Source organism: Saccopteryx bilineata, chromosome 1, assembly GCF_036850765.1.
Source record: "Saccopteryx bilineata isolate mSacBil1 chromosome 1, mSacBil1_pri_phased_curated, whole genome shotgun sequence".
Taxonomy (NCBI): domain Eukaryota; kingdom Metazoa; phylum Chordata; class Mammalia; order Chiroptera; family Emballonuridae; genus Saccopteryx; species Saccopteryx bilineata.
The window spans coordinates 272,499,208-272,514,912 of NC_089490.1; the positions used below are offsets into that span (position 1 = coordinate 272,499,208).

General features: G+C 39.2%; 1 long non-coding RNA gene across 1 annotated transcript; it reads left to right on the forward strand.

Moving 5' to 3' along the window:
• The first annotated feature begins 339 nt into the window (after positions 1 to 339).
• LOC136320408 (uncharacterized) lies at positions 340 to 14,877 on the forward strand. The gene is made up of 3 exons (XR_010728330.1): positions 340 to 419; positions 8,422 to 8,549; positions 14,723 to 14,877. It is a non-coding gene; the product is annotated as an uncharacterized lncRNA (long non-coding RNA).
• Positions 14,878 to 15,705: the final 828 nt, after the last annotated feature.

Sequence of the window (15,705 nt, forward strand, 5' to 3'; positions counted from 1 at the left end):
GGTTTCAATTTTTCTTCCTACATGCTCTTGAGATTGCTACAAATTCCAAGATGTTGCATTCTGTTTGGTCTCTAAGAGCTCATGTCATTTGGCAAATATACATTAGGCTGACTCCCAGTGACTCATGTCCTTGTACAATATCTTCCAAGCAAGTGAGGGTTAAACTATGGCCTGCTTCTAAACAACAGACTATGAGAAGGCTGATGTCACTGTCCTAGCAGATTAGAGATTAAGAGATTCTCCTTGAAAGCTTGACGCATTGAGTATCCACAATTAGAAAGCACATCAGGAAATTGAGGACTCCTCCAGTCCACAGGCAGAAAAGAGCCAGAAGCCTGATTAAACTTTGAAGTACATTCTTCACCAACCGAGCCTCAGGATGAGAAAGCAACTTGACCCTTGTGAAGCCTGAGCAAAAGGTAGAGCTGAGCTCTGCGTAGGGCCCTGGTCATGGAAGCTGTGGGATAATAAATGTATATTGTTTTAGGTGCTAAGTGTGTGGTGATTCATTATCTAGTGGTAGAAACTCACTATGCACCACACATTGCCAAATGTCTGGAGGAAAAAAGAAAGAAGTAATTTAAAGCCTATCTCAATACATTCCTCTTCTTTCCAGGATATTGACCTCCTAAGTCTTAGCTTAAGATGAGTATTTGCCCATGCCTTTAAACAGCTTTTCTTTCTTTATTTCTCTCTCTCTCTCTTTCTTTCCTTATTCTTCCCTTCTTTACTTTGTTCACTTTTCTTACCTATTTTTTTAAAGCTTATATTGCCTTCATACTAGTTCTTGAGGTTAGATTAATACAAGCTCATCCTTACTAGCCATATGGGCCAGAAAGTCAAGAGAAAAACTATCAAACTAATTAAATGATTGTTGATTATTGTGATGTTGCTAGATATAAGATTAATATACAAAATTAAATTTTAAATATATATATAAATTATATATATGTATATCAGCAAAGAAGTATAAAAGACTGTTATGCATATAAGAATAAATCTAACAGAATATGTGCACTAAAACCTACAGAGAATTAATAAAATTGTAAATAAACAATGTTTACTATGTCATGATCAGAATATTTTTTATAAAATTTGTATATAAATTCAAAGGTCCAAAAGTAGATACTTCAGTCTCAAAGAATAACACAGAGAAAGAAATCATTCAACCAGATATCAAGACCCATTTTTAAATGACCGTAATTAAGATTGTGGGTATCCTTACAATATGAATAAGAGGAACAGAACAGAGACCCAGAATCAGGACTAAGCACTTGATTTATGACATAGAAGGAACTACAGAGCACCAAGTAGATGATGACAGTTTTTAATAAATCTGTCAGAACAAAGTATTGCTATTTGACACACAGCATAAAAAATAAATCAGGTGAATTGTTGATCTAAATGTAAGAGTCAAGTGATTAAACTTTTAGAAGACATTGTACGAAAGTATCTCATGCTCCCAGGGCAGAAAGTGACATACAAAACGCACTGAGCAAACAGGAGAAAATGATGAAATGGCTTTATTAAAACTAAGAATTTCTGTTCATTAAAATTACTATTAAGGACCTGAAAAAGAAGTCACAGAGTAAGAAGGGATATTTCTAACATAGACAATGGACATACACATTCAAACTACAGAAAGAACTCTCACAAATTAATATTTTTTTATCGGAGAACTCAGTAGAAAAAAATAGCAAGAGACCTTGAACAGCCTTCTCATAAACAAAGATAACCAAATGGTCAAAAAAATAAAAAATTAATCTTGAAAAGATATTCAATATTAATATCAATGTCATCAGGAAACACAAGTTCAACCATAATAAAATACAATGAGACCTATATTTTAATGGGTAACGTTGAAAGGGAAGACATCACCAGAAAACGCTAAATATTGGGAAGATGTAAAGCAGTGAAGACTTTTGTGTATGCAGTTGAGGAGTAAACTGATTTATTTGTGTTTGGGAAACTTTCGTATATTTGTTCAATGGAATGCTATAAACACATGAATTGAAAGAACCACAGCTTCACACACCAAAATGATCGAAGAAAACGCTAAATATTGGGAAGATGTAAAGCAGTGAAGACTTTTGTGTATGCAGTTGAGGAGTAAACTGATTTATTTGTGTTTGGGAAACTTTCGTATATTTGTTCAATGGAATGCTATAAACACATGAATTGAAAGAACCACAGCTTCACACACCAAAATGATCGAGTCTCCCCAAAAGTGATATGGAACAAAAGAAACTGGAACCAAATTCTGACCTCATACATACAAAGTTTAAGAAGTTTCAAGCATAAATTACAGTATTAGAAATCAGAATAGTATTCATTGAGGTTATTTGACAGGAAATAAATGAGGCTTTTGGGGGTCAGGAAATATTTTATTTTTTAAACTGGGGGTTTCTTGATCTGTGTCTTTAAGTTTTATACATGTTAGTTTGTGTGCATGTGTATATGTGTGTGTATTAAACTCCATAATAAAAAGGTTTAAAATTTGATATTTGTTTTACTAAATAGGGACATTTTTTTTTTTTACTAAATGATACAATGCCATACTCAAATTCTGGGTGGCAGGGATAAAAATAAGAACAAATAAATGGAGGCTAAAGTCCCTGCTAGTTAATAATAACCAGGAGACAGTTTCCTTAGCACTGGAAGCGAATCCTGGTTGAACACTGATGGACCCTGTACCTCAGCTGCCAGGACTCTCTGGCTGCTGTTAGAAGCAGCTTGAAGAATGCAAGAAGTTTGGCTGTGACCTTGGTTTAGGGTATTTTTATTGGCTGTTCAATCCCTAGTCACAGTTGACCCTTGTTCTTGGGCCAACAACACCGCCATCATTCACACCCTGTGGATAGGAACCCTGAAAGCCCCATGTCACAGGCTCACATCTTGTTCTCTCTTCTTGCTGGCACCAGACACTTTACATGCATCATTCATTTCATCTGGTTCAAAGCTCTCCAAAGGGTGCACCTGCAAGGACATGAGTTTAAATCCTGCCCCACCTATTGATATTATTATTGTAGTAGTGGTTTTGTTCAAAGATGATCCAACCAAGAGAGGGAGAGTCAGGAACCACCTCCTTAGCAAAATCCTTACACTGTTTTTATACCCTAACAATGGATGTCGATAGGCCAGCAGGGATCTTCCTCAGTAGGAGAAGCCATTGTCTGGTCCCCCCACCCAGGCCTTAGAGAAAATCAGTGAGTGAAATGGGTCTTTCGTGTTAAAAAATGACTGACTTCATCATCAGAGAAGCTATAATTAAATCAAATATATAAGGTAAAAAAATGAAGCCAAATGTCAAACCTACATAAAACAGAGTAGTTATCTCTAGGAGCTTCGGTGATTAAAAAGGAGAGAGTGTAGGCCCAAGGGTTTTCTTTGAAGGAGAGGAGTGGCGTCAAGTCCTTTACACTTTCAACTCAGCAGCAAAGAGGAGATGCAGACACCACAGACCTCAAGCATTTTCCAAAGGGTGAGAAGGGAGCGAGCAGAAAGCTCAGCACGTACCCTACACTGCATACTTCCTCACACTGGGGCACAGTCGTTTCTAAACCTATCTTGGAATTAGGAGGCATGCGGAAGAAAACTACTTAAAGATTTAAGATGATTTAATGATTTAATCCCTTGCAATCTCTATGTATTTAAAACATTTCAATCTTAAAGGTAATAAATAACATTATCAAGATGACAGATGTCTCAGAGTGCAACTCCTGGACAAGGCTCAGGTGGTATCACTGTCACAGCCACAACTAGGCTTGAATTGAACCCTATTGGCTCTTAAGTGTAGGAGTTCAGATTGAGGAATAGTATGGTCTCCAGGGGCTGCTCCCAGGACTGGGTGTATCAGCCCTAGTTTCCAGGAGACTATAGGGACAAGCCATGACAAATCAGAGGTGCCAAAAATTTCCTTCCATCAGGCCCGTGAAGCTCTGATAGGCGTTGTGTTATCACCTAGGAATAGGTTCTTACTACAGTCCCCTTTTGTCTTTTGATACACATTTAAGTTTCAACAGACCGTTAGTTATTAGAGAAATGCAAATCAAAACTACAATGAGATACCACCTCACCCCTGTTAGATTAGCTATTATCAACAAGACGGGTAATAGCAAATGTTGGAGAGGCTGCGGAGAAAAGGGGACTCTCATCCACTGTTGGTGGGACTGTAAAGTAGTACAACCATTATGGAGGAAAATATGGTGGTTCCTCAAAAAACTGCAAATAGAACTACCTTATGACCCAGCAATCCCTCTACTGGGTATATACCCCAAAACCTCAGAAACATTGATACGTAAAGACACATGTAGCCCCATGTTCATTGCAGCACTGTTCACAGTGGCCAAGACATGGAAACAACCAAAAAGCCCTTCAATAGAAGATTGGATAAAGAAGATGTGGCACATATACACTATGGAATACTACTCAGCCATAAGAAATGATGACATCAGATCATTTACAGCAAAATGGTGGGATCTTGATAACATTATACGGAGTGAAATAAGTAAATCAGAAAAAAAAAGAACTACATGATTCCATACATTGGTGGAACATAAAAACGAGACTAAGAGACATAGACAAGAGTGTGGTGGTTACCAGGGGTGGAGGGAGGGAGGACACAAGAGGGAGGGAGGGAGAGAGTTAGGGGGATGGGGAGAGGCACAGAGAAAACTAGATAGAGGGTGACGGAGGACAATCTGACTATGGGCGAGGGGTATGCAACATAATTTAATGACAAGATAACCTAGACATGTTTTCTTTGAATATATGTACCCTGATTTATTAATGTCATCCCATTAACATTAATAAAAATTTATTTAAAAAAAATTTCAACAGACCTATAGGACATAGTCATTTAAAACATTTATCAGTTTAAAACATCCCAAGTACTCTGTTATTAATAAAGAAACTGTCCCCTCTTCTTACATCTGTTAAGCTAATTGGTGTAAAACATAGGTCATCTTCTTTTTATTTCTGTAAATAATAACCCTGAGGAAGAGCAAAGGTACATGGTCAGGACGTGGATGCCCTTTGGTGGCTAGTGGTGACCCATATGGCAGCTCCCATCTCTGAGGAGCGTGTGGCATTTTCTATCCGTGTGACTTTCAGATCAGTCTTCCTCATCAGGCTGTGGTCTGTGGCCCACGGCTGCATGACAAACGTTTTGGTAGCCGGGATGAAATGTTAAGTGTTTCAAGAACTTTGACCAAGAAAGTTAAATGTGCGAGCCTGATAGGTTGTGTCAAGAGCAGAGAACAGTGAATGATCTCCTTGAAATACTGCACTTTGATCAGTTTCCTGAATTTTTGACACCAGAGATGATGCTGAGCAAACATTTTCTAACTGTATCTCTTTTTAAGCTTTGTTTACATCTCACCATTTCTGCAATATTGCCAGCTTATAAATTTACCCCTATAAGTCAATTAGTCACCTGTGAAAAATGGAAGAAGGTGTAAACACATAACTTCCTTGGGAGGTTAGAGGTTTACAAAACCTCAAATCCAGAAATATCCATGTGTATCTCGGGTTTGAAATAAAGTTCCACTGGAGCCTCAAATATGTATATTTCTCTGAGCAGCATCTCCTCTAGGTTTGGTTAAGACCATAACTGCTTTCTCGTCCTGGAGCTTAGTTCACAGCCTACTGCTATTAACATACTTTGGCTTTTCTAATTTTTTGCAACATACATTATATTATCAACTGCTTTCAATAGTTCTTCATAATATAGTATTTCCTTTAACAATTTAACTTGACTGCTATTTGCTATTATATTGCCTAGCTGTATGGTTATTCATTTAACTATAATATATCACTCTGTAAAGTCTGTTTTTGTTATTGGTTTATAATTAAAAATGACACAAAGCCATCCTGCATTACACAGTGATAGTGGGTGATGTGGTAGGCAAGTACTTGAGAAAACAAGACAAAACCAGAGTATGGAGCCCTGCCTTTGAAATATGATTTAAAACAGAATTTATAATGTCGCAGAATTACATAAAACTGTGTGAAATTGTGCAGATAATCATTTAAATCTCCCTACATGAAAAGATAATTGCTCCAGAAATTAACTGTACCTGGGGTTCATTCATTTGGTCATGGCTAGTTTCTTATGTAGCGATGATTTGATATTAGAGTTAATTAAGATCAGGTCAGAGTTGCTGAAGGTCAGACATTCATGTGTGGGATCATTGAAATGATAATTATAAACAGATTAGGAAGCCACGGTCTTTTATAAGAGGTTATTAGATAATTACTGTGAGAGTGAACGGCTTACTGTAATAATGGATTATCGACTACTTACAGCGTTTTAAGGGCGAGAGTGTATTACTTCCTCAAGGACTAAAGAATAATGTTGCGGAAACTCAGAGCTCAGTAAATAAAGTAGAAGCATTGTCAGTACAGTCCTTCTCTCCTGGAAGCATTTCTGTTTTAGGAGGACACCTGCTACCATGGATATCACCTTTATTGGTACTCTGTATGCAGATGGCACGTCTCAAGGGGGTGGAGGAGGAAAATAATATTAGGGTTCTCTATTATTGGACAAGGAGAACAGTGAAATCAGAAGGTTTTCCTTTCCTCTCTGGCTCATTTATTTTTAAGCTTCCTTAAATATTGGAAATCTATAAAAGCACAGAGTGGAACTGAAAATGGTTGAGCCCATTTTGGTGGCCTCTAACGTGGACTTCATTTGGCTCAGGTGTTACTTTCTCTGAGCAACATTTCAACAATTACATGAAGGGAAATTTTAGTAAAACTGATAAACACTGGGTGGTGGAAGAAGCTGGCATTCATAACCTAAGGGTTAAGTAGGGCAAAGTTTCCTAATCTACAAGCCTGTGGTCAGCATGCATTTACAGTACCTTTTCCTCAGGTCAGCTCACAGAGTAGACTGTCCAGAGACATAGGCTTATAAGTATACAGAAACATTCAGGTTCATTTTAACATGTTCTTAGAACTGAGTGTTCCTGAGTCTAACACCTCTCTTCTCAATACAATTCCAATAAAATGGCTATAATTCCTTTCAAGCTTTCATCCTCTGTGAATAAACAGCAGTGACTTTTGATGAATAATATTTATGATGTGGGCCAGGAAAGCTAGTTTAAAAAATGTGATGTGTGTGTATTGATTTTGATGTTTCTCTGTTAAAATAATTAGTCCTTAGCATAAGAAGAGATTCCAGGGAAGACCTCGAATCCAGGGTTTGAGGGATGCTTTTGTTACCATGGATGCCATGGTCTATGCCATGTCACTGAAATATTGGGACCAGTTGGCAACCTGGGTTGAGGTTGACACTTCTGATGACATGGCCCCAGGGCAGTTGTCCTTCAGCAGTGACTTCTCACAGGGGACGACTTCCTGTCTGAAGAGTCCAGAGTGTGTGAGTTTCCTAATCTAGGTTCAGCCCTGGGTGCAGTTCCGGATCTCCTGCAGTCTCTGGGGGGTGTTTTGGTGTCAGCCTATCCTGCAGCGTTAATATCAAAATTCATGAAATGGACAGAATCCAACTTGACAGAAACTAGGGTTTGATACTTTCTCTGAAATGGGGTCTGCACCTGGGAATTAGAAACAACAGTGAGGTCGGAGGCTTGAAAAGGAACTGCTGGCTGTCCAGTGTCCCAGATCCACCTCCTGGGTTCCAACAAGCCAGCAATCTAGGGCTGGTCCCATTACGAGACATTACTGAGCACACGTTGAGCCAGCTCATGGAGTTTCTGGCCTCAGCCACTTAAACAGTGATTCATAATCATGTCTTAATAGATTCCTAGTTATTGGGAACACTGTTCCTGCCCCTCCTTACTTAATCTTTTTCACATATGCTTTGTAGCAAAGAGTCTATTTCTTTCTTTTCTGTATCCCAAATAGGAACTCTCAAGCTTTTTTGGTCATCAAAGGTGGATAGAAGGGACACTGGATGAAATTATGGATGAATTAACATTTAGTTCTTGTATCTTGAACTACATACTGAAAAAGTTTGAAATAAATGAAAAAGCATGTGGCATTCTCTACCATTTATATCTGTTGGAGGGTTTCCAGTATTCAAAGTTGTCTTTCACATCTCAAGAGAGAATTCTATCTCTAGGGAAGATCTCTACACAGTTGGCTTTAAATGTACCTTTCCTTCATAATCTGGGTTATTCTCACAACCCCTGTAGAAGACAAATACTTTTCTCTATAGGAAAGAGGTTTAATCAAAAACACACTTTGCTTGAAGCTTTTGTGTTACGGGGAGTCCCGAGACAGGTAACGGAGGAACGAGGGGTGGCGTCTGAGTTGGGATGTCCGGGGGGCTAGTCTCTCCAGGGCAGCCACACAGTCCTGACGAGGCTACTTGAACTTCTGGGTAGTGATTCTTGAGAGCACTGGGGAGATTAAAATCTGAAGTTTAAATGTGGTGTTTAAACCCTGATTTCATAACAGTATTGCAGAATCTCTGTCCCTCGCGGATCCACCATTAAATTAAGGCCTGCTTCAGGTGGTTTAAGACCCACTTCTGCCATTAAATGTGGAAATGCTGGTGCTCCGATGTGGTGGTTCTTGGATCCAAGGTAAGCTATCATGAAGTGTGTGTTTTCGATGGTCCCCAGGTCAGAGGGAGTTCTTTTCCATGGTGGAAAACTGGCAGCACTTAGCCTGACTTTCACGCCTGTCAGTAGGAGAGGGAGGAAAGGCTGGAATGTTGAGGTCCAGGGCCTTGCCCTTGTCTTGCATAAATGACACTCAGAAGGCCATGGAGAGAAAGAAAAACAACTTGTTTGAAGTTGAGGATAGAGGCTGAGTAAATAGGAGTTGAATATTCACTGAGACAGGGAGCCTCTGGCAAACCTACGGGCACCCCTCTTACCCACCCAGGAAATTTGTGGGTGACAAATGGTGTCCCCTAACAAGAAGGCAGCAACTGTGCACACATTATGTTGCGTAGTCAGGGCAGAGATGCCCAGAGAGGCCTAGGAAGACATCACAAAGATAACGGCCTCTGTCTGAGACTGAACAGCTGCAGAAGAGCTGGAAGATGTTTGTGAAAAATGAATACACAGGAGTCACAGTGAGGAAAGTAGGGGACAGAAAGCTAATCATTACCAAGCTCACTCCTGAATCCAGCTCAGACCCTTCGACCCTGATCTTCGGTGGAACTTCATAAGATAATGGGATGGTAAAGGAGGCAGTAACCTGGCTGCAGCCCAGCTACAAAGAAAACTTTCTTGTGGTGGGAATTCCTGAATGTCCAAGAAGATTTTTGATTAATAGTTTAAATGTTTATATTGGAGCTCTTGCTTTTCTTGAAATAATCTCATTTCCTCAAAACTCACATGGCTTATTTTGTTACAGATACAAATTGAAATTTGGCAAAATGTAGCCAAAGATAAGGTTGCATTTGAATGTCACCTTAAATTTATGTAAATCTGATCATTCTGTCAGAGACTTTTGATAGTTTCTGTGGTACTAAAGAGACTCTGTGGCTCCAGAAAGATGAGTAGAGTCTACAAAAATGGAAAATTCAGTAATCAACTCCATTTTGGGTTTATAGAACCAGTAGTTGCTCAGCAAAATTACTTTTTCCATCATATATTGGTCCATGTTACTTCAAACCCGCAGTAGAACAAAACAAAACTTTTTATCAAGGCACATAGTCTAGAAGTCATGAAATATTCTGAGACACAGATTTTATGACCTAGTAAATTTGAGAAGTACAACATCAGTATTTCTCTCATAGAGATTCATAGCACAGGCTAATATACTGAGGGTAGGAGCTCCTGTAGTAAATAAGTAACTTTGTTAACCTACCCATTTCTCAGATTTCTTTAATTATGGGAAACTGTCTAATGTAAGAACGTATAATCCCTCCACACAACAGTGTGTTTCCAGAATGCACCCTGAGTAACAACTTTTATTTTTAAGCGCACAAATTGGGAAGACCTGGGTTCATGTCAGTGATTCATAAGTTGGGCATGTGTCTGAATGTAAGCATGCTTACAGGAAATGGTTTCTAGAACTTTGTATTTCTTCACTTGGACTTCTCACAGCAGGAACTTTATTGTGGTCTTCTGCCCAATGACTTCATGAAAGAGTTGTTTGTGGTCATTCTTATGAGGCCACTTGCAGTTTTCACTTTGAGATGTTTAAACCATAGGACTCTAAGCTTTCTTTATTTGCTCACAAAAGTCCACGATTAAATAGAGTATGAAAGACTTAAACCAGCCAAGGTTGACTCAAACCAGAGCTTTGAAGTAAACAAGACACCCAGCTCCATGAATATTAGCTTATTTTGATGTAAATTGAAAATCTCAACAGTCCACAAGGAGCATGAACTGAAACCTTAAATTCACAACAGCAAAAGGATATTTATAGATTGTGTTATTTGAAGATCAATGACAGTTTAAATTCAATTTGAAAATGTCCCACATTTCCAAAGCAGTCTTACCAGATGGAATCATGTTTTATTACGATTTTAAAAATAAAAATTTTAGGTATTGCTGTACCTGAGGAGTCTAAAATGTATTCTTCGTACATAAAAACTTAAAATTGTCAACACCAAGTAGAAATCTAACAAATCCAGTCATAAGAGTTGAAACATTTAGTTGTGTTAACTTTTAGGAATAAGTAGGCTCTGTAAAATCTCTCTCCTAGTTCTCTTTTTCTTTATTCGAAGAGTCTCCACTGTTCTGTAACTCAGAACTATAAATTATTGAGTATAAAATTGCTTAGAGAAAGGTACCTGCTGTGTTGCCCCAGAGCCCCTTCTCTGACTGTGGGGTCCTTCCCCGGACGGCCCCTTGGTTTCCTCATCACATTTCACATGTCAAATGCCCAGGAAGCAGGAGACCTGGATTTTTCCTCGTTACCCTTTACTAGCTGTGTAAATTTCTGCAGAAACCTTCTCTCTCTGAGTCTCATTTCCTTGTCTTAAATGTCCTTTTCTCCTCAAAGGTGGGGCAAAATCAAGCAATTTATTTATTTATTTTTTTAGTTCTTATCTGGCTCCATGAACTATACTATGATTAAATAAATTAGATGAAATAAATTAGATCAAAGATATAAATAATAATTGACCTACTATTTCTTTTCTTTTTTTTTTTTTTTTAATAAATTTTTATTAATGTTAATGGGATGACATTAATAAATTAGGGTACATATATTCAAAGAAAACATGTCTAGGTTATTTTGTCATCAAATTATGTTGCAAACCCCTCGCCCAAAGTCAGATTGTCCTCCGTCACCCTCTATCTAGTTCTCTGTGCCCCTCCCCCTCCCCCTAACTCTCTCCCTCCCTCCCTCCCATGTCCTCCCTCCCCCCCCCACCCTTGGTAACCACCACACTCTTGTCCATGTCTCTTAGTCTCATTTTTATGTTCCACCAATGTATGGAATCATGTAGTTCTTGTTTTTTTCTGATTTGCTTATTTCACTCCTTATAATGTTATCAAGATCCCACCATTTTGCTGTAAATGATCTGATGTCATCATTTCTTATGGCTGAGTAGTATTCCATAGTGTATATGTGCCACATCTTCTTTATCCAGTCTTCTATTGAAGGGCTTTTTGGTTGTTTCCATGTCTTGGCCACTGTGAACAGTGCTGCAATGAACATGGGGCTACATGTGTCTTCACGTATCAATGTTTCTGAGGTTTTGGGGTATATACCCAGTAGAGGGATTGCTGGGTCATAAGGTAGTTCTATTTGCAGTTTTTTGAGGAACCACCGTACTTTCCTCCATAATGGTTGTACTACTTTACAGTCCCACCAACAGTGAATGAGGGTTCCTTTTTCTCCACAGCCTCTCCAACATTTGCTATTACCCAATTGACCTACTATTTCAACTCGAAGTGTTATTTATTCCTCAAAGAAGAACAGGTCAATTCGAAGGTATAGCTTGTCAGGCTGGGTGTGTGTTGGCCGTGTGTGTGGTGAGAAACCTGTTATAAGGCCTGGAAAGGGCTTCTCTACTTCCACTTAGTTAGTTCATCCATACCTTACCTGAATCAATAAGCAGAGAAAAAGAAGAAAGTGTCAGAATTCTGGCTTCCTGTTCGTTCCCATATGTATAGAGGGTCCCCAGTTTTTAACATTTTTTATCCTAGACTGATAGATTTTGGGACAGGATATTCTGAGAACTACACATTGTCCCTCGTAAATGTTCTTCTCAATCCAAATGGTTGTGGATTTAGAAAACTACTTCTGCTCAATGTCCATCAAAATCAAAGCTATGCACATTTCTTCAGAATAGCTCACTAGCAAACACATTTTGTGTCAACAGCTCCCAAGAAAAGACCCTTTTATTTTGATTTTAGAACAATGGACTCTGGGATTACTTCTTGTTGTGTAGAATTAGTTCTGGTTGTGCCTTTGACATCCCTGAGGAGCTATTTTGCCTTATGCCTGTCAGTAAGGACAACATGCACACCCCATGCAAAAGAGCATCTGGGCACACTCCCTGTCTGGAGGTCCAAGCATGTCCAATGAAAGGACCATGGACAGTAGAAGTCTCCAGAATGCCCATCAAAGACCTTGGCTGAAATCTAAGCAGAAAGCAGAAGGATGTCATCCTCTGCTGAGTGGAGAATTCTGTGACTGTGTAGAATGCTCCAAATTCATGAAAGGGGAGAACCAAAGCACATGGAAATTTTGAAGGTGAAACTGTTGCATGTAAAAATCAAACTAAAATTTATGGTGTTTTCTGATTGAGTGCAGAAGGTTGAAACATCCCCTTTGGTTGTTGCTGTTGTAGTTTTTTTATATCCTGCCTTAGAGTTATAGACTCCATGTGTGGTTAGGAAAGTCATTATTTTCCTGTTGGTTTAAAGCCATAAGAACTTGTTTGTGTGATGAAAACATTTTTTTTTTACTGTGTACTTGTGCTGAAAGTCTCTTGTCTGTTTTATTGAAATCTGAGGTTAAAGTAGGAAACTTGAAGCAAGACCCTCAGAGAAAGCTTACTAAAGTAAATGGGTTCTTTATCCCATGAACACATTAGTTTTTGTTTGATTTGGTTTTTTTTGGTGGCTTTTTTTGGGGGAGGAAACTTGTTATTTGGGAATATTTTCAGTCTTTGACTGTGGTCAAAACCATGCTTGTGGCCCACACTAATGCAAGTAACCACACCAGTTTTAAAGACCAATAAAATAATGACATTTCTTGTTTAATGTCATTAATTATGAATGATTCTATTAAATTTCCATATGGTGTTATTACAGTGTAATCACAGATCATCAAAGAGGCCCACACTTGGGCCAGCAGAACGCTGGTGGTGGCACATTGTGGGGCTTTCTGGCTGCGCCATTCAGGGTCTACATGAGAGGACACAGTGTCTGTGGTGCATGTGCATGCTCAGTCACAGGGGTAAGACATATTATTCAGGGTCAGGCATATAGTATATGTTCAATAAATACTTGAATAATTGAGGGTAGCTCCACCATGTATTTAGCCCTTTGTGGTGCATCTTATTTCAAAAATGTCTTTGTTAAGTTTATTTGATAAAAATACATAAGAAAACCATTGTGTTTGTCAATGTCCAGTGAGGACTTTCCTTTTGCAAACTTTTGGTCACTAATCAAATATGTCGGCCCCACTTCCTCTCCTTGGAGGCTCTCCTGTGACCTTTTTAGTAGTTCACTAGGCTGGTTCTCTCTTCCCCTCTAGGTCTCTGATTTCTCTGCCCTCTGCTCCCCACATGCTTTCATATGCTTGTCTAAACCCCTATCCAAGAAGACCCAGACAGGATCCACGGTCGACCAGAGGCATGACTGAATCAAAATGGGTGAACGGTGACTTCCTGTCAGATCTTGGAACAGCTGGGAACCCATGTCTGCCCCCAACCATCAACTGAGACTGTGAGAGTGTGTGCAGCCCAGGCCCCACCCAGGGTAGAAATGCGCCTGCCCTCTCTGTTCAGAGGCTCTAGGGACTCCCCCATCGCCTGTGTCTATCAGATGTGCTGATGGGCATGAATGCAGTGGAGGGGGGAGTCCCTTGCCTGCTTGCACCTGTCAGCAGAGCTGATGGGCAAGGAAAGGTGGGGGAGGCCCCCTCCCATGCTGTCAACCCAGCTGACAGACAAGTGTAAGTGGGCAAGGCCCCTGGCCTCTCCTAGTCAGATGGGGGAGTTGTTGCTTGATTGGGGAGTGAATGGGGGTTCCGCTTGCCTGGCCAATTGAGGGGCAGTAAACGTTGGAAGCAGAAGGGTCTACATAGACTGGAGTGAAAGGCAGGGCTGGTGCGTGTGTGTGCACCCATATGTGCAAGGGCCTTTTTAAAAAATGTGAAGACGTGGCCCCACACGCACACCATGGGGCGTTCACTGAACCATAACATTTGTCTTATAGCGTTTGGGGCCGTGGCATTCTTTCATCCAAAGTAGTATGCTACAAATGGGATGTTCACACAAATGTGCTTTCAGAAATGAAGGGGGAGGCAAGACAATAGTTGCTAAGTCTGAGCTTCCAATTTATAAAAAAATATATTTGGATATATTTTTCACATTTATAGCCACAGCAAGTAAGCTTGTTCTTTCTCTTTTAGTAAAAAAAAAGGAAAATGTGATTTCTAAATCTTTCACTCAGTGGTTTCAAATTCTTTCTTTCTTAGGTTAGAATTCCTTCACCCCAAGTGACATTTAATTAAAGGATCTGGACACAGGTCTCTGGCAGGAAAATGCATCTTTGATGAGATATATTATGTACTGTTCACTTAATAAGCATTTTTTCACAACATTGTTTTATTTTAGCTTCCTTTTCATGGAAGCTGGAGCCCTTCTGAAAATGAGTCTCCTGAAGATGGCTGGATGGAGCCACATGCTTGGAAGAAAAGGACTCAATGAGGAGACAGCATGGAGCAGTTCATAATGGCATCTTGCTGGCTCTACACAACCTGCAAAAAATACACCAAGTCATTCATTAAGTAAGCAAACACTTTTATTTCATAAAAAAAAATCAAATACTCTGCAATCTAAAGGGTGGAATTTGAGTGCATATTCCAATCTCATTTTATTTCATGAAATAACAAATGAAATGCCTATTTTCCCATGTCTGGGGATTTGGGTGTCAAGAACAATTTGTCAATTAAATGTTACTTATGTTAGAATTCTGTCTTGTTCTGAAAATTCATTTAAATGAAGAATACTTTTTTGAAGAGTTATGATCACTCTCAAAATTTTCTGGTTATATTCTCTTGGAATAATTCAGTAAAAATAATCAATGAAGAGATATAATTTCAGAAATCTGTGTAAGAAGATCTCAGAGACAGTAAACCCATTAGTCAACAGTATACCTTCTTCCATCAAAGAGAAACACTGGAAATAATAGACAGAAGAGTTGAATCTGATAGATAATAAATGCCTCCTTTCCATGCCTTGAAATACACCTGCTGTTCCAATAGCAGGTCCTGAATTCATCATCATCACTCATTAATAAATATCTAAATGATTTCTAACTAGGCAGTCAGAAAATGGGAGTTGGATATGTGCTGCAGCTTCTTGTTTTTCATTTTGAGATATACAGTTATTTTCTTGACTCAGCAGCAGAGATTCTGTTTGCATGTGCAAATGTGCTCTGGTGGCATAAAACATGCTTTGTGGTTCTTCATTATCAGATTGGGGATTAGTGGTCAGATTAAAGAGCATATGTCTCAAGGAGACCTGAAAAGAAAGGCCCTTACTTTGGTTTGTTTTTCTTTTATTCCTGGAGAACCTAAGCCTGAGGTTCATATTGT